The sequence below is a fragment of the Poromitra crassiceps genome, assembly GCF_964638095.1.
Source record: "Poromitra crassiceps genome assembly, chromosome: 17".
NCBI classification, from domain to species: Eukaryota; Metazoa; Chordata; class Actinopteri; order Beryciformes; family Melamphaidae; genus Poromitra; species Poromitra crassiceps.
In genome coordinates, this window is record NC_139635.1 from 20,801,296 (window position 1) to 20,826,520 (window position 25,225).

Sequence of the window (25,225 nt, forward strand, 5' to 3'; positions counted from 1 at the left end):
CTGTATGTATGGTTACTTGTGTTTTAAATGTTTTACCGTAGGCTATATTCCTCTAATCAGAATGGATTCCTTTTATAATGTTGTGGATTTATATAGCACCTTTCCCAGAACCCAAGGTCGCTTAAATTCTGTAGTGTTTCTCTGTTTTGTTGTATGCTGTGTATATAAAGCAATTTGAACTGCAGTCCATGTCTGAAATAAATAATGTTTAATAAAGTTTAACATGACCATGATTAGGTGTTAACAGTGTTTCTCAACCACTGAGTCGTGGCCCACTGCTGGGCTCAGAGTGCCATCAAGTGAGCCGCTCCAGTTAAGATGCTTCTTAAGAGCCTTCTATTTGTTTTTTTTTTCTCTTCTGTTAAGAAGGCGTTTGGGAAACACTTCTTTGGAGCCTTCTTAACTCCTTAAGAAGCTTCTTAACTCTTAAGAAGCTTCTTTGTTGGGAAACTCAGCCAATGTCTGTCTGAGACAAGCCCCGCTGCCCCCGCCAGCCTGCCAGAACACAGCCTATACAGGTGGGCGTGTCATGCAGCATGCTCGACTCTCATTGCCTATAGCATGCTGCATGACACGCCCCCACACATTCACAGCAGAGAATAGCAGAGATTTGCTGCTCATTTTCTCATGGTTTTACATTTTGAAACCTAATTTTATATATTTGGCGACATTCAATTCAGTTCAAATTTGACTGGGTGGTTAATAACAAACTTTTCTGTTGTGTGACAAACTCAAAACACATATTTATGTTTGGTTTCCAGTGTCGTAATGATGGTTCCATTCGTTTAGGTGTTCCTCAGCCGTTCCAATGAGCTAGTATGCACAATACCAAGCTCTGGCATAGACCCTTTTCACGGGGGGCATTTTGTGTCGAAAAGGCAGAATGAACACAGGTGCAAGCAAAACACTAATGAGGGTTTCCAAATTACAATCATGGAAGTTGGAAACGCTCATTAGTGTTTTGCTTGCACCTGTGTTTACCCTGCCTTTTCGACACAAAATGACCCCGTGAAAAGGGTCTATTGGAAATCCTACTGTATGGAACCATCATTATTGTTATTAGTTACACCTGTTCTGCTGCTATGACAATGGCTGCTGTGAGGTCTAATAGGCCATTGATTACACAAATAGCCAAAGTCTAGTTGACTGATGATCTTATTTCCACATTACTGTGCGATTTGGTGACAGTATGAAACCACTAGGGGGCCACTGTGACGTGCTGAAAAGGTTACAGCTCCAAATAACCGGTCACCCATTAATATCACACTGTCCAGGGCACTGATTATTAAAGAGTCGGCTAATTAAACCCATGGCCCAACCCCACATTTGCCTATGACAGACAAACACTGCAAATCACCCTGCATGAAGGCAAATAGCTAAGCTACCGTGCCCACGGAGGAGTCGTCAGTTAGATATTTCTCCGGCAATGACAAGTGAAGAGGCAGGTAGCGAGTTTACTAGTTTAACTAGTTTACTTGCTCGCGTCATCGATTCCGCCATGAGAACGTTTTCAGGAATGGGAGGGGGGAGTGCTGCTTTTGAACAGCGAGGGAGGAGACAAGATAGTGGAAAGTAGTCTGGACCCATTTCCACCGCTTCTCCACATGGGGACGTAAACCAAGGAATCGCAAACAGTTTACCGGATACATGTGCGCCAAAAAAAATCTGTGTAGGTAATGTTAGCTAGTTACTTAGAGGCTGATAACATGAGGTGAGTGACTAATGTTAAAAAGTTACATAGTACATCAAACAAAACGTTGATGGAATAGACCCTTTTCACGGGGGCCATTTTGTCTGGAAAAGGCAGAATAAACACAGGTGCAAGCAAAACACTAATGAGGGTTTCCACATTCCAATCATGGAAGTTTGAAACGCTCATTAGTGCTTTGCTTGCACCTGTGTTAACCCTGCCTTTTCAACACAAAACGACCCCCGTGAGAAGGGTCTATATGGCATCGTATGGCAGTGTTGTGAGGGTGTATTCACACCTATCTCGTTTGGAGCAGTTGTTCCGAAACGGAGAGCATTTTCCCCCTTGGTGCGGTTCGTTTGGGGGAGTGTGAACACAGCAATCGCACTCGGATGCGGGACAAAACAAGCGGACCGAGATCGCCAAGAAAGGGTGGTCTCGGTCCGCTTCCAAACGAACTCTGGTGCGGTTCGTTTGTGGTGAGAACGTGAGCCGACCTCGATCCGCCACAACAGCAGTAAACGGTGCGCATTTTTGGATAAACCAGCTGCCGTAGTCAGCTGCGCTGTGCGTAATGGCCTGAAGAACGAGCATTTTTATCGTTTAAAAACAACATCTTTCAGATCCTGTTTTGGCGACTTGTGACTTGCATCGATAAACTTTGGGGGATTTTTGGATCATCACATCAGCAGTTTGAACTCAATCAACTTACCTCGGACCATGGGAAGCAACGTTAATGTGTTGAATCTCTAGGATTTTGCCTGTGTGCCGTGTGCTGCGCAGCACACCGCCCTCTCTCTCCCTCTCTCTCGCTCTCTCTGGTCTCCATTCAATAAATGAAAACAAATCGTGGTAATCAGAGCCAGCCTTCTTTGTGATAAGATTGTCTGGTTCAATCAGACAATCAGACTGATTGCATGTCTTCCTCGAAATGTCCGTTATTATTAAATTATTTATTCATATTTTATTCCTGACAGGACAGGTGTTCATATGTCTCGGCTAATCCTCATCTCCGTGATAGTAGCCTAATAGCAGAATTTGCGAGGGTCTTTGATCTTCTATCTCCAAATTCCCAATAGCCTAAATAGGCTAAATAAATACATAGGCTTACATAGGCTACATAGCATACATTAATAAATAAATAAAGAACTTTCTCCCTCTCTCTCTCTCCCGATCCCTCCCTCTTTCTCTCTCTCTCTCTCTCTCTCTCTCTCTCTCTCTCTCTCTCTCTCTCTCTCTCTCTCTCTCTCTCTCTCTCTCCTCGCACGGCGGACGCCCGACATAGCCTAAAATGTAGGTCTAACAAAACGCATTTTTATAATCATATAGGAAAATCTCTGGGAATTATTTTGTCCATCCCGAGAGGCTATTAGCCTATCAGAGTCTCTGCTGGCCAATCCAGGAAGTTTGACAATACTATTTGGACCGTTTCATTTGTGGCTGTGTGAACACAAACGAACCAAGGCACAAATGCAACAATTGTATCAATTAAGTACCTGAATCGGAACAAAGCAAACGACCCAGAGGTGTGAATACACCCTCAAACTGGAGCAGTGGAGCAGAACGGCTCTGGGCTCAGCTGACAGCAGCACTCGGCACCTCCTTGGTAGAAACGCTAGAAACATAGTAGAAATGGTCTTAAACTGTCTATATTACAGCAACACTCAGCCACAAGGAAAATGTTTCAAGGCTTGTTACTGCATGAAGAAAAGCTGATGATTTTGGGGCCCTATGCAACATCAGAGTGGGGGCCCCAAACCACTGTCATCATAGTATCCCTGAATGAACATGAGGAGGCATAGGCTACTTCATTATCAATAACGCTTTTAATTAATAAATTAAGCACAATATGAACAATAACTGTTTAAAAATATATGAAAATGAAAGTTCACAAATATTAGTTAAACAAATCCTTTCAGTGCAAATGCATTATAAAAACAAAAAATAAGATTTGTTTAGAAAACGAAATGACACAAATTTATTATTATTATTATTATTATCATTATTACTACTACTACACCCAGTGCGCACACTGAATAGGCCTATTATACTATATACTATAGACTATTATACTTACTTTTCTGTCACATCGTCATTATTAAGCCGGCTTATGACTGCATAGTATCTTAATTACTCAAAATATAAGGCAAAAAAAATTGGGCAACTATATTTTTATTTGGGCAACCAAAAGCTCTTGCCAGGTTGCCCCTCCGGCAACCACTTTTAAAAGTTAACGTCGAGCCCTGTCTGTCTATTGTCCCCTGGGCCATCTCGGCATCGTTCGGGAAGCTACGCTAACAAGGCTAACGTAGGCTCAAGTCTGGCTGCTTAAAGGACGGCTTTACCGTGGGGAATATGAATATATATTCAATCTCACGCCCCTAAGGTTTTAGAATCCGTTGAAATTTTTGAAATTGGTTGTTTCCCGCCAGAGATATCACCCAAAATCCACTCTGTGTGTGTGTGTGTGGGGGGGGGGGGGTGGAGGGGAGGGGCGGGTGCGGGCACCCGAAATACTACATTTCCCACAATGCACTGGGCTCGCGTGGCCTTCGTTTCCACGCCCACCGTGCACGCTTGACCAATGGGCGGCTCGCAGTGATTCAACGTTGATCGAGACGAAAAATAGCCGGGAGACAGACCTAACTTGTGAATCAACGTGAGTAGACGTGTTTGTTGAGACACAATAATGGTACTAAAATGCGGAGTGAAATCGTGCACGGCGAAGAAGAGGCGAGCAGCAGAGCTACCAGGCAACGCGCTTATGTCGCATCGCTTACCGCAAGACCCCGAGCGCAGAAAACAGTGGCTGAGCGCGTTGAAATCCGCTGAGAACACTGTTTCAACTAACCCTAACCTGAGAGTTTGCAATCGCCATTTCAAAGAGGACGACTATGAACCGAATTACCTAGGACCAGATGCAGCCCCGCCTAAGAGGAAACTGAGGGAAACTGCAATTCCTTCACTAAACTTGGATGAAGAAGCACCAGGGCCTTCTCGCGCTGCCCCAGAGCCGAAACGGCGTCGTCTGGTAAGCACATCTAACTAACGTATCCAAGTAGTATACAAACTGTGTTCGTAGATCAAATCAATTAAAAAGAATATAGGCTTACACTATAACGTTATATTTTATTGTGACATTTCAGAACCCTGCGCCCGAGGCTTCGCAGTCGACACGGCCCCAAAGTCCAACCAGCGTGCCATTAGCGTCAATGGAAGAAATCCTTTCTAGTCCTGAGCTACAAGCTGCACAAACAAACGAAGAGGTAGGCTATATATGTGTACATTGTCGGTTGGGCTGTTTTTTACCCTTACAGTAACTTACAAGCTAAGCCGCTAGAGTCTCTCCAAATGCCATTTATTCAAAGGTTTGTAGCGATAACATGGGAGTTTTGTTGGGGAAAGAACACAAAGGGGGGGGGGGGGGGGCAGCGAGTGGCTGGGCTCATCTCCAGGTGGGTGTGGGGGAGGGGGGGGCTGTGTGTGTGTGTAAATTTGAACAAAGGGGATTTCTTCTGAGTGCAAAAACGCATGGATCGATTCTCAAGTCAATGGTCTTAAACCACTGAAACGTGTAGCCTAGCAACCTCAATTAAAGTGCATCCAAATGAACCATCCAAGAGGAGGTGAAATTATAGCTACTATGTCTGCAGCCATCCTACTGTGCATTCAGACTGAACATTGGATAGGCCATTTTTGGGGGATTCTCTGCAAATACAGTTTTGTGCGGCTGTAAACCATCATATTTGTTGTTACAGAACACTGGGGGTGGACCCAGCACGTCTACACCTTTGAAAATCATTCCAGCTGATCAACTCCATTCTCCCATTGCAGCCTCTGGCAAATCTGTAAGTATCTGAATTACCAGCAGACAAGTTAATCGAACAATAGTTAGCAAAGGTGTGTGTGGGGGAGGGGGGCTGGGCTGTGTGTGTGTGTAAATTTGAAGAAAGGGGATTTCTTCTGAGTGCAAAAACGCAGGGATCGATTATCAAGTCAATGGTCGTAAACAACTCAAACGTGTAGCCTAGCAACCTCAATAACAGTGCATCAAAATGACCCATCCAAGAGGAGGTGAAATTATAGCTCTGTCTGCAGCCGTCCTACTGTGCATTCAGACTGAATATGTTGTAGGCCATTTTTGGGGGATTCTCTCCAAATACAGTTTTGTCTGGCGGTAAACCATGCTGTATTCCTAAATCCTAACTCTATGGTTTTTGTTGTTACAGAACACTGGTGGACCCAGCACGTCTACACCTTTCAAAAACATCCGGAGCGAGAGAGAGAGCCGACCGAGGGGAGACCAAGCCGACCCAGCCGCAACCCAAACAGCCGTGACTACCGACATGCCGAGAGCACCAGAAGCGCAGCAGAGTAGTATCCGTTCTCCTCTACAACTCCAGCCAGGCTCGATAGGGGGATGACGTTCCTGCCCAGGATAATTGTGAGTAGTTTACCATCATTGCGGCTGACACACAGATAGGCCGGGTGCGGTGCAAGGCGAGTGTGGGATAGTGTGTGGTTTATGTACAGAAGATTGGCGGTGTCTCTTGTGCCCCCCAGGCGGTGACGTGTCTGATGGGAGCAGACCAGCCTCAGTGGGACAACGTGCAGACTGTTCAACCGCGGCTGAGGGTTGAAGTTACGGCTCACCCCTCTTTGAGGTCAGTACCCGCTCCCCCCTGTTTTTAATTGACACTGATACCCATATTGTTAGACGTAATTAGATTACTCTAATATAGTTGGATTTGTAGTTGATCTCCCCCGCCAATTTAAAGTCTAGCCTGTCTTGAGTGCAGTGCAGGGCACAAAAGCCTAATACCTTCGTGTTCAGATTTTGATTAGTGTGCAGTGTCAGTGCAGTGAAACATTGACTACTATTCTGAGTGTTTTGTGGGCCTGTACGTGTCGTTGACCCTATGTTCTTGTCCCCCCCCCCCCAGGGCAGCGTGGACCAGAGCAGGAAGGAGGACAGGCGGACCAGTGGATACGACGGCGTGGATGGACTTTGGGGCATATTTTCAAAAATAAACATTGTTATTTTTTAAACTTTGTTTTTCGTGGTCTTTTAACCCGGCTCTACTCTGATGTATACTAACGTGTTTGAGGCTTTTTAGCCGAGTCTTTTGCGCTCCGAGGATGGGAGTTGTCAGTCAACATTTTAAACTTTATAATAGTGACTTAGGGCCCTGTAGCTTTTACCTGAGGGGGTTTAAAATGAAAATCTACAGCTCCATTCGTAGCTGCAGTGGACATTTTATTCTTTTTAATTTTCCATTACACTGCTAGATTTTAGTTGTTTTCTAGGTTATGGATATACTTGAATTTAAACTATCTTTAAAAGGGCTGTGTTTTCCACACAATCTGGTGTAACACTAATAGATTTGTGACCTAGTGCAGTGTTCCCCAACCTCTTTTGTCTTATCTACCCCTTCAGCTGTTTCTCCATGACAATAGTACCCCTCACTCATGCGTGTTGATCATTACATACAAGTAAATCTATACAAAACATATGTTTCACTGAACTGCCGGTGTTTGGACTTTTTAGTTGTTTTTTGGTCATTATCAGTAGCAGAAAAATGCGGCACAGACATCACATTTTAACAATGGGCTTATGAAAATACTTGGAATATATATATATTTCTGTATCATTTTGTAGGTAAATTGTATTCCCCAATCATTCCAGGTACCCCCTGCAAGCAGCTCAAGTACCCCTAGGGGTACACGTACCCCTGCTTGCGAATCGCTGCTCTATGTGACTGGTGTAAACTCGAAATATACAGCCTTTTTTAAAATATCAGTTGTAGATTTACTTGAGGATGTTTGCAATACAAATGGACAACTACATGTCGTTAGCTGCAATGCACACATTTTATCTGTTTTTATTTAGCATATTTGGCAACCCTTACAAAGGTATTTCTTGCAAAGTTCTCTGTGACAAGGGTGCTAACTAGTTACATGTATGCCCTTCTCACATTTCACACTCCAGGATTTAGCAGGTATCATGTTCATGCCCTCTCTCTGTACATTTGATAATAAAAAAATCCTTTTATTGGTTAGAGCACTTCCCATCACACTTCAGTCATATTGTGCTCTGGAGTAGCTCAGTAACTTGGGACAAAGCAGGAGTTAGGCTAACTCCCTCACATCGGCCCATTGGATAGTGCTGCTGCCTGCCCGCCTTCCCCTCTCCATTGTACAGCTCACTGCCTGGGATGGGGATGGGTGATAGGTGTGTGTGTGTGTGTGTGTGGGGGGGGGGGGGGTCGAGAGTTAGAATAGTAATCAAACGATAAATGCAGAAAGATACTAATGCGTCAAAATAATGACAACAAATCTATGGCACACACTACAAGAATGTCAGCTAGCTCTAAAATAGATAGATCTATAAAAGTGGGATTTCTAGTAATTATAGGAGTTGGCTATTAAAATATGCTATATAATGAGACAGTATAATAGGAGAAAATACAGATTCCAAAAATATATAGAGTCATCCAAAAATCCGTACCTTCTGAGTCCCTGTATAAATGTTACAGATTTATTTTTCGTTCCGTTAGTCTTTTTACTAATGCAACAGAGACATCTGAGCAGATTACTAGGTCTGAGAGCCATTCCATATTTTGCTTTTGATGAAAAAGTTATATAACCACTGTCTTTAAAAATGGATACCTTTGGGGATTGTACGATGCAGTAGGATTTATATTTCTACATTCAGTGAAATTTCAAAAGGAACAAATAAAGACATTAGATGTGAAAAATCTATTTCAAATTTTAATGAACATAGTGACATTAGCTTATGTAAACAAGATGTGACATGAATAGTGGATGTCCAAATAGCGTTGTTCAAATTTCCAATAGATGTTCAGATGACATTTACCATGTTATAGCCTACTATAAAAGTTAAATGGATGCCCTTGGATCTCTTATTGAAAGAGTTCTGCGATTGCAACATTGGTGTCCTGGAAGCCACGGTATTGTGCATCATTTGCGGGGTACATGCCTCTGATCGCCTGCACAACACACGCTGGCAACGCTATACGATGAAACCGTCCAAGTCTTTCGCCTCTCAGGACCCATTCTAGGAAATGGCGATAGCCTGTCAGGCGACACTGACTGCAAGAAAGAAACACACACAAAAAGCAAGATTAGAACGGTAAGCCTATTTGCAAGGTAACGTTTGGTGGTAGACGTTAGATACAAAATGTTCAGATAAATAGTATAATCCTAAATCTATTGCTGAGAGTAGTACAGTAGAGTAGAGATTTTAATTATCCCCCCGGGGGCAATTCAGATGCAGCAGAACTAAATATGTAGCCTAATTCTAAAACATAGAGACATGAAACTGTAAAAAATAGGGATGTCTTCAAACATAGTACATTTAAAAGGACACGAAACTATGTGTCCTCCATCGCTCCCTCAAGAACAAAGGAATGGCTGTAGGCTATCTCTTTCAGAAACAGCGGTCCATCCGTTTACATATTTCTATTCGTAACCTACTACTATATCGAGACTAACGTTAGAACACAAACACCAAAACAGTATAGTGACGTATTGTTACACGTATCGTTGTATTGCTCAGAATAACATCACATAGTTTTTAATTAGTGCCCAGAGGCCACTATTCTATTCGGCATATTTATAATCCGCACATATGTTTTGTGATACTAGTTCGGTTTGATATACGCTCAATCAGTTTCTACTGCTATCTTCGCCTTATCTATTTTATGGATCGAAATACATCGACTGTCTTGAACTGGCATAATACAAAGGCTGTTATGTATTAGCGTACAATACTTACTCGATGCTCAATCGCCCGTCTGCTCCTGCTGGTCTGGGTTGTCTTTTCCAGTTGACCCGCGGTGTCAGGAAGAAGGTTTCCAATACCCAGCGATCCATATGCGGAACAAAACTTGGATGCATGGTTAGACATCCCTCTCCTCCGTCCGTCGTGTATGCTGGCACTTCTTCGAGAAGAAATTGGCCTCTGTGAAATTCGCTGCAGCATAGCGACTCCTCTTCTGTCTGCATAGGTCCACATTTTCAGCATCGACACCAAAAGTTATCACCCGCTCGGGGTGGTTGTGGGCTTGGCGGGGAGCCTGCCTCGTCCTCCTGTATTTCTTCTTCAGCTTCCATACGGAGCAATTCCTCTGCACTGTATTCTGGCTCATATAAGTAGCCCTGAATGTCAGAGTTTATTAGCACACTATCAAAATCGTCTTCATCCATATCAGACTCTACTTCAGATTCAATTTCATCGGATAAGTTTGCTTCAGCCATGGTTCAGGAGCAGCTAAGTTAGCTAGCGTAGCAGTCTGCCGATGCGGGGAAGAAAAATGGCTGCCTTTTGTTTTGGTACAAGAGTTGTGAAGGGGCGTGGAGGACCTCGAGAGGCGGGACCATGGCTCACAAGACTTGTAGTTCATAGGCGCTCAAGTTCCGCAAGCGGGGAGGGAAGCCGGGTGACGCGTAACGCGTCATCCGGCTTCCCTAAAAATGTGAGAGATGCCTAATAGGTCAGGCAGTGAAGCTCCAATTTCAAAAATTTCAACGGATTCTAAAACCTTAGGGGCGTGAGATTGAATATATATTCATATTCCCCACGGTAAAGCCGTCCTTTAACGACAATAGAGTGCCAAAGTCACCCCCTCTGCCTCTTCATGGGATTATATCCGCCATTCATTTCTCCATAGACCTTGCATAAAATGCTTATACAAATTGTTTTACTTGGTCAAAGCAAGAGAATCAGGGGAGACCATGTAACATTAATAAATAAATAAATAAATAAATAAATAAATAAATAAATAAATAAATAAATAAATAAATAAATAATGCGAGTCAAATTTTGACTCACATTATTTATTTATTTTTAGGGGTGGGCGAATTTTGACGAGAAGTCGACTTTGGCACAGCAAATTTTCGAAAAGTGTTTTTGCTAGAAATCCCCATCCCTAGAATGGATGTTGGTTTATATCATTATGGCACAATGAAACCTCCACATACCACATGTTAGACTCAGGATTGATAAGGAGGTCTGATATTGCTTTTTTATGACCATAATGATGGTCATGAAATGGACACTGTTGCTATTTTACCTTGGGATACGTTGCACGTTATTACTGCCCAACCCTACGCCATGGTTTCTATTTTTTTATGACTATGTGAGAAGGAGGATAAAAAAGAAGACAAACAAGGCGGGGGAGGGAGAGAAAAGACAAGGGGAAGAAAAGGAAGAGATAATTGTCAAACTTGATGAATATTTCCCTGAAGCTCTCTTCATTGCATGGCTGTGCTTGAATGAACTGTGCCAGGATTAACATGAGCAATACAAAAAATGTGCCTTCAAAATAATGGCATAGAATTGGTCAATTATGGGAAAAAATAATTGGAGTGCAGATGTTTTTTTGTTTTTTATAAAAATAGTGATATATTATATATGGACTGAAATGAGCTGTTATAGCTAGATACTAGAACAGAGGAAATATTGGCGCCCCCCCCCAAAAGAGGTTTTTACCCCCCCCCCCCCGCCAAAAAAAAGGCCCAAGCCATCTCCAAAAGGCCACAAAGGCCTGATATATTTGAACTCAGGACAACCACTGACTGCATGCTAACTGAAAATAAAGCATGTTTACTGCATCATTTTAGAGCAGGGGTCTTCAAAATCTGACACTGCGAGCCTCCCCTCTGCCCTCGGACAAAGCAATTTACACATTGTTGTGTACATTGACAGTTATATCTTATTAAATTGTGGACATTTATTCATCCCCACTTATTAGACACTATTTCTGATGGTAAAATGAGCATAAAAAGTAGGGGTGGGGGAAAAAATCGATTCACCTAAGTATCGCGATTTTTAATGTCACTATTTTTTTAATCGATCTTTTATTCCAGAATCGATAATCGCACAAAAAAAAAAAAAAAAAAAAAAAATTGGGGTGCCCGCAGTCAGGCCACTCACTGAACAGCAGGCCAGGCGCCGCCTACTGGTTTATTAGTGGTTTTATTACTTTATTAGTTAGTCTGAAGTAATAATTACACTTCAGGGTTAAAGTGGGTGCATCTCATTGTAAAATTGGACTTGGCCCAAATTGGGCTTCAAACGGCCCAAATTGGGCTTCAAACGGCTCAAATCTGGCTTCAAACAGCCCAAATTGGGCTTCAAACGGCCCAAATTGCATGCGTGTCGGCCCATATCGGCCTGGCCTGCTTGGTATCTAATGCCTGGCCTGAATTATGATCCCAGTCCGCCCCTGTTTTTAACTATATCGCCCAGCCCTACTCATGATATAATATACAGTCTCTAGTGTATGATTCAACTTTTCCCATGTTCTAATCTAGTGTAAAAAAGCAAACAAACTGAAAAAAGAAAAGAAAAAAAAGAAACAAAAATCGCAATAAATCGTAATATCGAATCGCAATAATCGTAGAATCGCAATACTTAAGAATCGCAATATATATCGAATCGGCACCCAAGTATCGTGATAGTATCGAATCGGGAAATAAGTGAATCATCACAGCCCTAATAAAAAGCAAAACACAGAATTCAGAAAAATTTAAACTGAAAAAACTGAATTTGGGAAAAAATAAAATGGAATTTGGAAAAAAAATAAAACGGATTTCATATGGCTCTACACTAGGCTCTTCTATGTGATCTCCTTTTGATAACTAATGTAATATTTTTTCACTTCCATTCACTGAGGCTCCCCTGAAACTGTTTGGAGCCCCCCTGGCGAGGCCCGCCTCCCACTTTGAAAACGTCTGTTTTAGATAATTTCAAAGTGAAACTGAAAGACCCACAATTGTATCTTCAAATGCCTTCTTTCCCAAACATGTGGTATTGTAAAAACACATTTCTCCATAAGTGCTGACAATGATATATTTGAGACCAGGACAACTGACAACAGGACAACCCCAGTGCAACCGTACTGCCTGCACTGTCTCTAGGTTTATGCCCCTGCATAATACTGACATTTCCTTTGCTTGTCATTTTTGATTGGCTGCCAAACATTCACAAACAAACTCTCCAACCCTAAACAGCTGTTTGCTGTCTCTTTAAATTAGGGCTGCACAATTAATCGTATTTTCATCGTCATCGCAATATGAACATGCGCAATAAACACATCGCAAAGACTGCCTGAAACGCTTTTTTTTTAACATGCATCATGCATTCGCACTCAGCATCTGATCATTTTGTCTTGTGTTGTAAATCCAGCGTACACCTTTCCCTTGCAACAGTGCGCTCTGCCCCTCTGCTAAAGCCCAAACACGCTGTGTGTAGTTTCACCTAGAGTCAGAGTGTATTTCATTTCTTTATTCAGTGGGTATAGGCTATGTTTGGGGACTATGTTAGCATTATTAAACAAAAAGACATAGGAACTGTATAGCTAATATGCATACTTTAATATTTGTTTATTTATTGCAAGTCGTATCGTCATCGCTATATTGAACAATGTTATCGCACATCGCAGATTTTCCTCATATCGTGCAGGCCTACTTTAAATCAGGGGTTCCCAAACTTTTCAGACCAAGTACGACTAGTACGTACCAAACAACATTTCCGAGAGACCACTTCCACTGTGGATACAAGAGAGCCTTCCCCCCTCCGCCTTCATGAAATAAAATGTGCTGATTGCAATAGCATCAGAAAGGCTAAGTAACAACAACAATTTAGCCTAAATTTGGAGCGTTATTTAGCCACCTTCCTGACAAGCTGGCATGACATGGTTGCTACCAGTTGATGCCTTACTGTAGGTCTTCTAGTTTCATGATACCAGAAACTTCATGGGCTTTCAAATTGAACTCACTACAGCAAATTGTCAAAATTGTGATATTTCCCAAATATTGTGATATTTCCGGAAAATGGCCCAAGCCTACTTCTCAGAAACTGTTGTCTGTAAAAAACAAAAACAAAACAATGCTCTGGTGGACCACCAGGCAGAGCGGACCAGAACCAATGTTTTAAATCAATCAATCAGTTACTTTACTAGCATGATTGTTTATTAGGGACGGGTCTATATATGCTGAAATCCAATATTTCACAATACAAAAATGTGACAATACGTATCGTAGGGCTGGGCGATATGGTTGAAATCAATATCACGGTAATCACAAAGATTTATTTTTCTGTATCAATATCACGATATGGCTCACATATACAAAATCTCGTTAAATCCAGTTGAACCGAATGTGAATGTTAGGTGTGATGTCAAACAAAATATATAATATTCCTTAAAAACATTATGTTTTAGAAAAAATTGTGTCACGATATCCCAAAATCACAATACAGTATCATCACAATAATGATTCCACTGAAATATGATAAATGATCATATTGAATTATCGCCCATGCCCTAACAGGGGGCATAAATGTATCCTGATGAGTTCGATCGTATTCTGCAGTCGTAATCACAAATGAGACGGCTTGCCCATCACAATGTCGCCATTGAAATGATATTACAATATATAAAATGTTTAAATTGTTTACATTCCATTGGCATGGCTAGAATGGAAATGTGTGACACACAAACATAATTCTGCATGTTCATACTTTGTTGTCAATGAGGTTTTGGGGGCTAAAAATTTGCATGACGGTGGTGATCCGGGGAAGGTCATGGGGAGGTTGGAAAGTCCTGGAACCACCTGGAAAGTCCTGGAAACCAACTGAAACCACCTCACGCGCACACCCCAGGTCGGAATTGGCTGAAAATTAGCATGGCAGTGCAGGTTATTATGATCCAGGGAAGGTCAAGGGCAGCTTGTAAAATCCTGGAAACCTTCTGGAAAGTCCTGGAAACCACCACTATCATTTCTGGTAAACCAAAAAGGCACAGTTGTTTTGTGCCTATTTAACCCGTGCATTGCTAGCTATTATTATTAGCCTATGTATGAGAATGCCTTTCTCCATTGTTGAATACGTTATTTCATGTGTAATCCGTTAATTAAACTCAGACAGCCCCTCACATTTAGTTTGTGATTTCTGTGTGGTGCTGATGGACAGCTCCTTTTATCGTTAGGTCAGATGTGGTCCACCAACATTTCTGATATTTCAAGTGAGCAATGAGTCGGAAAAGGTTGGGAACCGCTGAATGATAACTTGCAAAATTGAGAACATTAAAAAACAAACAAACAAACAAACAGAGATAAATGGGGGGAAAAAACAAATAAACAACTAAACAAATAAATAAATAAATAAATAAATAAATAAATAAATAAATAAATAAATAATCAACCTCTCCCTCCCTCCCTCTCACCTCCATCGCCGTAGGTCTCGACACCGTAGCCGTCCTGCAGCCCGTTGCTCCAGGTGCCCTCGTACCTGGCCGGGGTGCTCTGGCTCTGCCTCACTCCGTAGCGACCCTTGAAGCCGTGGGTCCACTCCCCGCGGTAAATCCACCTCCCCTTGGTCTCCACGCCGAGCCCGTGGCGCTTCCCCTGCGCCCAGTAGCCGTGGTACACGTTCCCGCTGGGCCAGGTGTACACGCCCACCACCTCGAAGCCGTTGGACCAGGAGCCCGCATACTCGCCCTGGCCCTTGGGCCCGGTGCAGAGGCCGTGGCCGTGGGCTTTGCCGTCCTCCCAGCCTCCGCAGTACGTGCCGCCATCGTCAAAGTCGAACCGGCCGCCCGTCATTCAGAAACGGAGGGTGAAAAGTAGACTAGTCGGTGGTTTGTTTGGAAGTCCAGAGTGAACGAGATGTATTGAGAGGTAACGTTACAGGGGAAGCCCTAACGGACCGACGGGGTGATGAGTGATGGCCGCTGGTTGCATCGGCGGTGGGCTGGCGGTTAAAAATAAGCGGAACGTGGGAGGGTGAGAGGCGGCCGCCACGGTTGCCAGAGTCGCTCCACTGATTGTGTGCTGGCAGACTCGCCCCCGCTCCCATCTCCCTCTGCCAATACCAGCCAAGCTAGCTGCGATAAAAACAAATGTGTTTTTCCGGTTTAGATTTTCAAATTAAAATGTCCAGCACTTAGTGACATGAGAAACACAAACTGAAAACATTTAGCCATCATAATGAAATAAAAATAACTTAACAGGCACAGATATGACTGCACTCTGACTCTCACTAGGATGATACATTCAACATCTCAGCAGGACATGGGATAAATGCAATATACCGAAATACAATAAAAAATACAATGAAAATAAGAATTTAACATGAGGTAGACAATAAAATAAAATTTCTTAAAAATAGGCCAAATAATTGTAACATACTAGCTGAATGAGCAAATTTCCTATTCTTTATAAGTTGGACAGACTCAAAATACTTTCTAAATCTATGTTCATACCACTGAGCTATATGTGGATGGTTCATACACAAATACATAGGCTGTGTGTGTCTGTGTGTGTGTGTGTGTGTGTGTGTGTGTGTGTGTGTATGTGTGTGTGTGTCCGTGCGTGCATGTGTGCGTGCGTGCATGTGTGTGTGTGTGTGTGAGTGTGGGTGTGTGTGTGTGACGGGGGTCTAAAGCCACAATCTGACTTCTTTCAGTGTCTGCCCCTGGGACTTGATACTGCTCTTATGACATCACTGATGACATAATCAGTGGGATACTTATGATATCGCTGATGATGTCACAATGCCTCTGACATCACTGATGATGTCACCATTTATGACATCACTGATGACATCATAACTGGGACTGTGTGTGTGTGTGTGTGTGTGTGTGTGTGTGTGTGCGTGTGTGTGTTTGTGTGTGTGTGTGTGTGTGTGTGTGTGTGTAAGTGAATTTATGACATCACTGAAGATGTCATCAGACAGACAGACAGACAGAGCCCCAGCTCCCTTTTATATAGATCAATAGACAGACAGACAAAACACACACACACACACACACACACGCACGCACGCACGCACACACACACACACACACACACACACACACACACATACACACACACACAGTCCCAGTTATGATGTCGTCAGTGATGTCATAAATTGTGACATCATCAGTCATCATCATCAGTGTGAGTGTGTGTGTGTGTGTGTGTGTGTGTGTGTGTATGTATGTATATATATTAGGGCTGTCAGCGTTACGCGCGCCGATCATAACACGTTTTTTTTATCGCGTTAATCGCATGCCGCTATTTTTGTCCCTTCGTCGCACCCGTACTTGTAGTCAAGCCGTTCGGTTTCCTGTCTCCTGCTTGTGCAGGCAGGCATGGAAGAGAACAACAGCAATATGCTTTTAAATGGCTCGTTTTACTTCCCAAATGGCACAGTCGATAAGTCAAGAGCCGTAGTTTGCACCTTGTGTAAAACGGAATTAAAATATCACCGAAGTACATCGAGTTTGAGGCGAGCGATCACCTAAAGTAGCTAGCGGCCAGCTAGCAGCCAGCTAGCTAGCGCGAGACTCATCACTCATTCTTCCTTCAGAATCTCAGATGCAGGGGTCCTCCAACCACTGGGAGGTCGGCTCCAATGGCTTCACGCGATATACACGTTATCAATACACAGTTTCCAATACCGAGCCATTATTCACATGGAAGTGCCAAAAAATTTAGCTCAGATACAGCCTTCTTCGGCTGTGTCATTTTGGGTTTCGACTGCTCCACAGCGCCACCACCGGAAGTATCGGTTCTGGAGCGTTCTGGAGTGTTTACAATTATTGTGCATTTATTTTCTATTCAAGATGCATTTTGTAGACATTTTGTGACCTCCTGTCTACATTGCACTTCTATTGAATTGAAAATAAATATTATATTATTATTATAATATTATATTATGTTATAAATAATATGTAAACTTTAAATGTTATTTACAGAGAAAATGTGTTGCTAAGAGCTGAAGACATGGCCTCCTGTATAAAAAAGCATCCTGTTCATATAACAGTGCCTAATTATATGCTTTTATGTTGAAGGCAGATTAACTTCGATTCCGGTATCTTTCTTCTAGCTCTAACAACTTGACACTGCTCTGCCTCTATCTACCATTGCAGAGACAACTCACGGTGGAGATGGGGAGGAGGATAGGGAGGTTCATTAAAGATAAGAATTTAATTACATGAATCAATTTTATAATGAAACAATAGATTTCAGTGTTTGAATCGCACCTGTCTGTAATAGGACACATTAAGTAAGTGCACTTGCTAAAGTTAGCACTTCCTAAGAGAAAATGGAAACTTAATTACTCAAAAATTATTACATTAAGGCCAGGCAAACAAAATACAGCTGTGGCTAAATGATGACATGCTGCCTTCAAGTGGTGTCAGAAATATTGTAATTATTAGGCGAGCACACAGAGCATTGACCCACAATGTTTTTTTTCCCACACCTAGTTTTAGGTATTAGTTTAAGTTAACTATAATAACCTTGCCTCTTACAGTATTTCTATGATGGCTTCACTGACAGAAATCCAAGACAGCCCAAGACCGCCAATCACAGTTTCATGAAGCATGACATCATCCATATCAACAGGGTCAACCCCACCTTTTCTCTTAGCTTAACTCATTGAGTGCCAGCCACTTTTGGAAAACGGATGCTCCCAGTGCCAGAGTTTCAGAGCGTTTTCAGTGATTTCTCCAGGCCCACAGAATATTGTGTGATATTACTATGTAAACACCGAACACGCCCAAAGAACGATGAGACTCTCTTCTATCATCAACAAAAAAAAGTTTATTGATATCATTTTCCGTTCTTTAGTTATCAGCCGGAGAAGATAGGTTGATTTCACCAAAAACAGCCGTTTCCATCTAGAAGCTGAGATAATGAGCCTTTTGTGAAATGAAGCATTTCAAGCAAATCACTGACTCTGAAGCTAATATTTTCTGACCTGAAACATCTGAACAGTAATTTCCTTCAATAAAACACCACCCCCACCCCCCTCAACTCCAAACTCCTCCTCCGTGGGAGTGTCTCTGGTGGCTCTGCTCGCTCTGCTGCGTGTGTCAGGCGAGTCTCTGCTGCCTGCTATGGCAGGCTCTGCTGCCTGCGGATCCACGTTCGGATGGCAGCCGCTCGTCGGGGGAGTCTGGATCGGGCTCGCTGAGTTCGTCTGCGTTTCTGGGGTTTCGGTTGTGAGCTGGGATGAAGCTGCGTCCGATTCTAGGCTTTCTGCTGCGCGTTTCAAAGTGCGCTGCACCGTCTATTTTCGGAGCGCTCCGCCTTGTGCGCCGGCTCCCAGCGCGACACCGAAAAGCCAAACCATTCTCATGAGAATGGTTTGGCTTTGGTTTTCTTTTCTGGCGGCTAATCGTGTGGAGAAACTATCGCAGCAGAGACAGAGGGGCTCAGTTGTGGGAGCGGATTGGCTGCTGTTCGCAGCTAACGTTAGCTCCAGCCAGAGCAATCTGTGCCGCTCTGGCTCATGCATCGGTTTCTCTTTCATCATGGCTTTTTCTGCTGTTTTTCCTCAACTTTCTCTAATCTGGAGAGCACTGTCGCCACCTAATGGGTCCGTAAAATAGGTTATACACCTTCAATAGCTCCAATATTTTTTACAGGAGATGCATGAGGCTTTGATCCACGTCCCACCGTCAAAAAACGCATTTGCCGTCTTTAGACGTCATTGGCACTCTACGTTACTATTTGATTTGACGTCGTTCGACGTCATTGGCACTCCATGAGTTAAGAGTCTCCTCGTTACTTATTCAAAGTTGCTCTCAGCAGCTTTGTGAATAGATTAGAGGGAACTCTTATAGGAACTTTTAGTGATTTAGGAGTCCTCTAGTGGTAAGATTTGTCAATACGGGCCTATAGGGGCACGAGAGTAAATGCAAGTAAATGCAGTTTATCCACCTCTTTGAAATAAGTTTACTCACCTATTTTCAGAACAACTGTATAACTCAATGAGGAGAAACAAGGTGGATAAACTACTAACCTTGGATAGTTTACCCACCTGTGTATTTACCTCTACACACCTGTCTCAGTTATGTCATTTATTTACACATTTTCTCGGGCAGCGATACACTTCAAACTAATATAGAAGAAATACTTGATTGATTCTTGGAATTAAAAACTTTATTGATCTTTACAAACATTCACTTTGGCTACACATCACATGCTATTTGCTAAAAGACACTCTTTCTGGTTCAATCTTTTTGCATATTCACTTCATCCACAAAATCAATTTGTGAAACCAGCATGTCAGCACTGTGGAGGCAAACAATGTGCATTACATTTGTGGTTCACTTTTCTTAACAAAGTTACAAAATCAACATAACTTTTATACCACAGTAGAGACGTTTTGCTGGCTCCATTAAGGCCCATGCAGTGAAGAGAAACAGCATAAAATATTACAGCAACAATACAAATAGCCAGAGATGGAAAAGTACACACATTCTTTACTTAATTAGTACAATTACTTGTGTAAAAAAAGACTGGTAAAAGAAGAAGTACTGATTCAACTTGTTTACTCAAGTAAAAAAGAAAAGAAAACAGAAAGTACAGGCTCTGAAATGTAGGCCTATTCAAAGTAGCGTATAAAAGTAAAAAGTATTTCTACCGGCTGTTTCTATGCAAAGTTACCTGAACCTCACATCATATTAATATAATTGGAAGACTATTAAACTTAAAATATCTCCTCCAAACACATTGTGTGAGATGTAGGCCTAAAAAAACCTGTTACTTTGATTAATTTGTGTCTGATATGGTTTGTTCACAAAAAAGTTCATAAAATAACATCTACTTCATCTCCCTCATTACATTGCATCGTTGATGTGATGTTACAGGTTTAGCCTGTCACTTTAAATACATTATTTTCACTTTGGCACTTTATATAATTCAATTTAACACATTGAATGCCAGCCATGTTTTCATTCCTGTAGGTAAGTTGTGCCAGGGGTGTTTTTGACGATTCTGGCTCATTTTAGAACAGCCGATGATTCTTTTCTGTTAAGAATTCATGAACATCAATCATCTAAAAATAACTAATAGAATGTGTGCTTTCTCTGTCTAAAAGAGTTAGTTTGCAGAGTTAGTAGTTATGTAGATATTAGCCGTTGAGTACAGCATGGTTTCAGCGTCTGGAAATTTATTCAGAGATAAATGGCTTTTTGTGAAACAGTCACTTTAACCATTCATTTTTGGCATCAGTAAGACCGTCAGACATTCTAAACAATAGTTTTGAACAGTAATTTCCTCCATAACAACAGGAAACACCCCTCTCATTCAAACTCCTCCCTCCGTGTGTCTTCTCCTCCTTCCTCCTGGCTCTAACAGCGGGCGTGTCAGAAGCGCGTTGCTGCTGCCTGCCTGCCTGTCTGCCTGTCGGGCAAGACGAGTCTGAAATGGATTACTGTAAAATCGCGTCGCCATTTCCTTGAATAGCTTGCTCCCGCGGTGTGTGTGTGTGTGTGTGTGTGTGTGTGTGTGTGTTCGCGCGTTGCTGCGCGGCTCTGGGGGGAAGGGATCTCTGTCCGTTCTGTGTGTGTGTGTCCGGGCTTCTGACTGTAAAATCGCCAAGCCATTTCCGCGGGAGGCGGCTGCTTTTGTGGCTTTTGGGTCCCGTGGCTGTGACTTCTCTCGGTCTCTGTCGCCACTTAGTGGTCGGTAAAATAGATTACACACATGCTCTTGCTCCAAATAGTTATCTCAAAGATGTAAAAGGGGTTGATTGATGTCCCACCGTCAAAAAAAAAAAATCTTTATGTAAGACGAGTTAGTCCGTCCTTGGCACTTAAGCGCTGGATTATGTAAGACGAGTTAGGTCGTCTATGGCACTTAATGAGTTAACGTCAAGTGTGTTTTATTTTGAAAGTTATGACAGGAAGTGGTGTTGTTCACGTTGGTTAGCTTGACCATGGACGTACAGCGCCTCCGCCATTTTGGCCCCTAAGGAGACTAGTGAACCCTGTTTGTCTATGGTCAAAACAGCATCCAGCAAAATGGATCTGCATTGTGCTGCTGCCTACTGCTGTTGTTTTAAGGGCCAAGATGGCGGCGGCGTGGCTTTGGCGCTACCGCAGCGCCTCTAGCGGCTGTTTCCCAAAATGCATCACACCACATGCAACAGATACTCTTTCCTTCCATCTTCTTTGGCTTGATGGATGTTTTTGGCACTAGCGGGAAAGCTGGGAGAGCGCGAGACAAGTGAGTGAGAAACAAATGTTACATGTTTTTGTCTGTTGTGCTTTAAGAAACGAGCTGCTTTGAAAATGTGAGTAGAAAGTAGATATAATCTGGCCTGAACTCACACATGTTGTCAGGACAGCCTGTCTGACATATCTGACTTAAAAAGATTAGATTTCCCTTCTATTCCAGCTCTTATACAAATACAATGGACAGTCTTAATATAATATAATCATTTAATACTAAATATTTCAGCCTTAAACAACCATTCCAACTTCTCTGTCCAGATTATATTTTTTCTTTGCATTTCATTAAATGACATCTTCAAATCATCGTGTAGAAGAAAACATGTCATTCATTTTCGACATCTTTTAGTTCTCACACTTTTTCTTAAACTTGAGTAATGACCAATTTTAAACAAAATGCTATGTAATCCGAACCACAATGTTTCTCTCTCACTCCTCTAACTGACACAGAGACACTAAGGAACCAGTAAAGACAGTAAACCCAGGGTATAGAGGTTCAGTGAATGATGTTTGGAAAGTGTACAGGTGAGTCAGTGTGTCAGAGGAAACTGTGTAGAAGGACAGAGAGCCAGCAGGCCAGTCGAGAAACACTGCGACTTTGTTAGAGCGAGAGGAGGAGGAGAGAGGTATGATTGTGCCTCTGTTATTGTGCCAGGCAGAGTAATGATCATCAGTGCACTCCAGACTCCAGGACTTTTCATTACATCCAAGCACACAGTCATTACTCATTCCTCTCCTGCTGATTCCTCTGTAAGTCACTGCTATAGAAACATATCCTTCCCTCTCCACCTCCCAATAACAGCGACCAGTGAGACCATCTCTACACAGCAGCTGAGGCCAGTCGGTGTCAAATCTCTCTGGGTGATCAGGATATGGCTGCTCCTCTCTCACCCTCGTCACCTTTCTGTTGTCTTCAGACAGGAGGAGGCCTCTGGGTGCTGTGTTTGGATCCAGTGTGAGTTCACAGGCATCTGATGAGACAACAACACTCAATACAGCAGCAGCTTCTCATCTAATACACCTGCTGTGCTTATTATTTTATTAATGACTTCACTGTTAATTATTCAACAGTTTACTGTTTGTTGATACTTTATATTAATTTATTGATTTAAATTACAAGACAAGACAACAAACTCTGATGTGCCTTACATGAGCAAGAAAATATGAGGAAAAGACGAATGATAACAGGGATTTAAACACACACACACACACACACACACACACACACACACACACACACACACACACACACACACACACACACACACACACACACACACACACACGAAACTTGCTGACCAATGCATGCTTTATAAATCATCACACGTGATTCTACTCAGCCAATCAAATGTGTGAGTGGGGGCTGCCTGTCTGCACTGTGAGAGACACACAGGAGGAGAGATGAGGATGAGGCTGCAGTCAGATAAATATTATGTGTTATTTCACATGGTGTGCTCTAAAAAGAGGACAGTACAGCAGACAGTGAAAACACAGTTTTGGAGTCGAGACCACCTAACCCGAGACCGAGACAAGACCAAGACCGAGGGGGGACGAGACCGAGACAAGACCAATACGAGACCATTTTCAAGACCAAAGAAAGAAAGACAATGACTCTAATGATGGCTTAACCTTTACACCATTGCTCTGCTAACAATGAAATAAATCATTATTTAGGAATGATAGTAAAATATAAATGGCTGTATATACTCAGTGACAGAATGCAACCCTTTGATCTGAAACACTATAATTCCATATCCCTGACCTTCAGAAAGGCTCAACACAGTGAACAGAGTGAAGCATAAAAACACCTTACTGGTGATAAATTATGACTCCTCCCCTTTGCATTTTGTATCAGCAAATTGTATGAGTGACGGTTTGGACGACATCTCTCCAGCCACCTTGGTGACCTGTGTCGTCTCCCTTTGTACATGAACGTGAGGGGAGTGGCTACAGCGTTTAAAACTTTCAAACTGCAAGCTTATTGGTTGTGATTGAAGGAGGGATTTTTACACCCAATCACAGTAAAAAATATACTCAGGCAAGTAATGATGTCACTGCAGTTGTGGTCTCAGCCGGTCTTGAAATAAAATCCCGGGTCCAGCTTGCCCGAGACCGAGACGAGACCGAGACCGATGGAGGGCGAGTCAGAGACAAGACCATCAAAATGTGGTCTTGAGACCGGTCTCGAGTTGCTCCAACACTACCACTACTACCACTGTCTCATTGTTGAGCGTGATGCGAATTTGAAGCACCACTCTGAGACGAAGCGCGCGCGCACACACACACACACACACACACACACACACACACACACACACACACACACACACACACACATCTTATCCTAATGATTGTCGACCATCCAAAGTTAAACTCTGGCTCTAAAGCAGAATAATGTGATGAAAGAATCATGTAGTAAACTGAGCTAAAGCATCAATATGACAGCTTCATGTGGCTTCATGAGCTGAAAGTCAGGTGGAATGAAATGAAAGAAGTGGACTTGGTCAGAAGACTTTGTCCATTCAATGATTTGTTCTCTGTCTTTCTAATCAAATCATGACTTTAGGCCAGGCAGCAATCCAAGGATGTGATAAAAGCTGTAGTTCCTCGAATGGCCACTTGAGGCTGGCTACAAAAGAGTTGTTTCCGGTCAGCCCCATGTTAAAATGCCCGTCTTTAGAACAGGATTAAACATGTTTACAGCCTGGCTCTATAGCTAATTTCACCTTTCATGACAACTGTACGAAGGGTGAATTTTTATATAACTCACCTGTTTAGAGTCAAATAGACAATAAAATACGATGTTTTGGGTGTGATTGACAGGTCACCTGTGATGCTGACTCTGTCCATATCTTTAGACGGTCTATGCTTTTAGCCCCAGACTACAGGTCACAGTGTAAGAGCTGCCCAAACATCTAGCTCTCCTGTGTGTGCGTGTGTGTGTGTGCGTGTGTGTGTGTGTGTGTTTTGAGACAGCTTGTGCAGATGTCTCATGGTGGTTTGAGCCTACTTGAATCTATTTTAATACAACTCAAATTGTGAGGGGATTATTTGTCGGACCTGGTGTGTGGCACATTTTAATTTGTCGGACTTTGATGAATTTTACCGGACAACAGAAACACTGGTTTGGTTCCACATATCATGTGACTCTGGACATCCTATAATAAAATTGCCTGTCTGCCTGTCTGTCTGTCTGTCTGTCTGTCTGCCTGTCTGTCTGTCTGCCTGTCTGCCTGTCTGTCTGTCTGTCTGTCTGCCCGCCTGTCTGTCTGCTTGTCTGTCTGCCTGTCTGTCTGTCTGCCTGCCGGCCTGCCTGTCTGTCTGTCTGTCTGTCTGCCTGCCTGTCTGTCTGTCTGTCTGTCTGTCTGTCTGCCTGTCTGTCTGTCTGTCTGTCTGTCTGTCTGCCTGCCTGCCTGCCTGTCTGTCTGTCTGTCTGCCTGCCTGCCTGTCTGTCTGTCTGTCTGTCTGTCTGTCTGTCTGTCTGTCTGTCTGCCTGTCT

The 25,225-nt window shown here is 42.8% G+C and overlaps 1 protein-coding gene and 1 pseudogene across 2 annotated transcripts in view; one reads left to right on the plus strand and one right to left on the minus strand.

The window, feature by feature from the left end:
- LOC310792249 (uncharacterized protein) overlaps nt 1-25,225 on the plus strand; it is a gene marked incomplete at its 3' end in the record, with an annotated part of 330,076 nt that overhangs the window by 27,849 nt on the left and 277,002 nt on the right. The window lies entirely within an intron of this gene.
- LOC310792246 (junctophilin-1 pseudogene) lies at nt 12,202-15,319 on the minus strand (annotated as a pseudogene). Its single transcript has 2 exons — nt 14,941-15,319; nt 12,202-12,209 (listed from the first exon to the last, which is right to left on the minus strand). The product of its transcript is annotated as a junctophilin-1 pseudogene (transcript).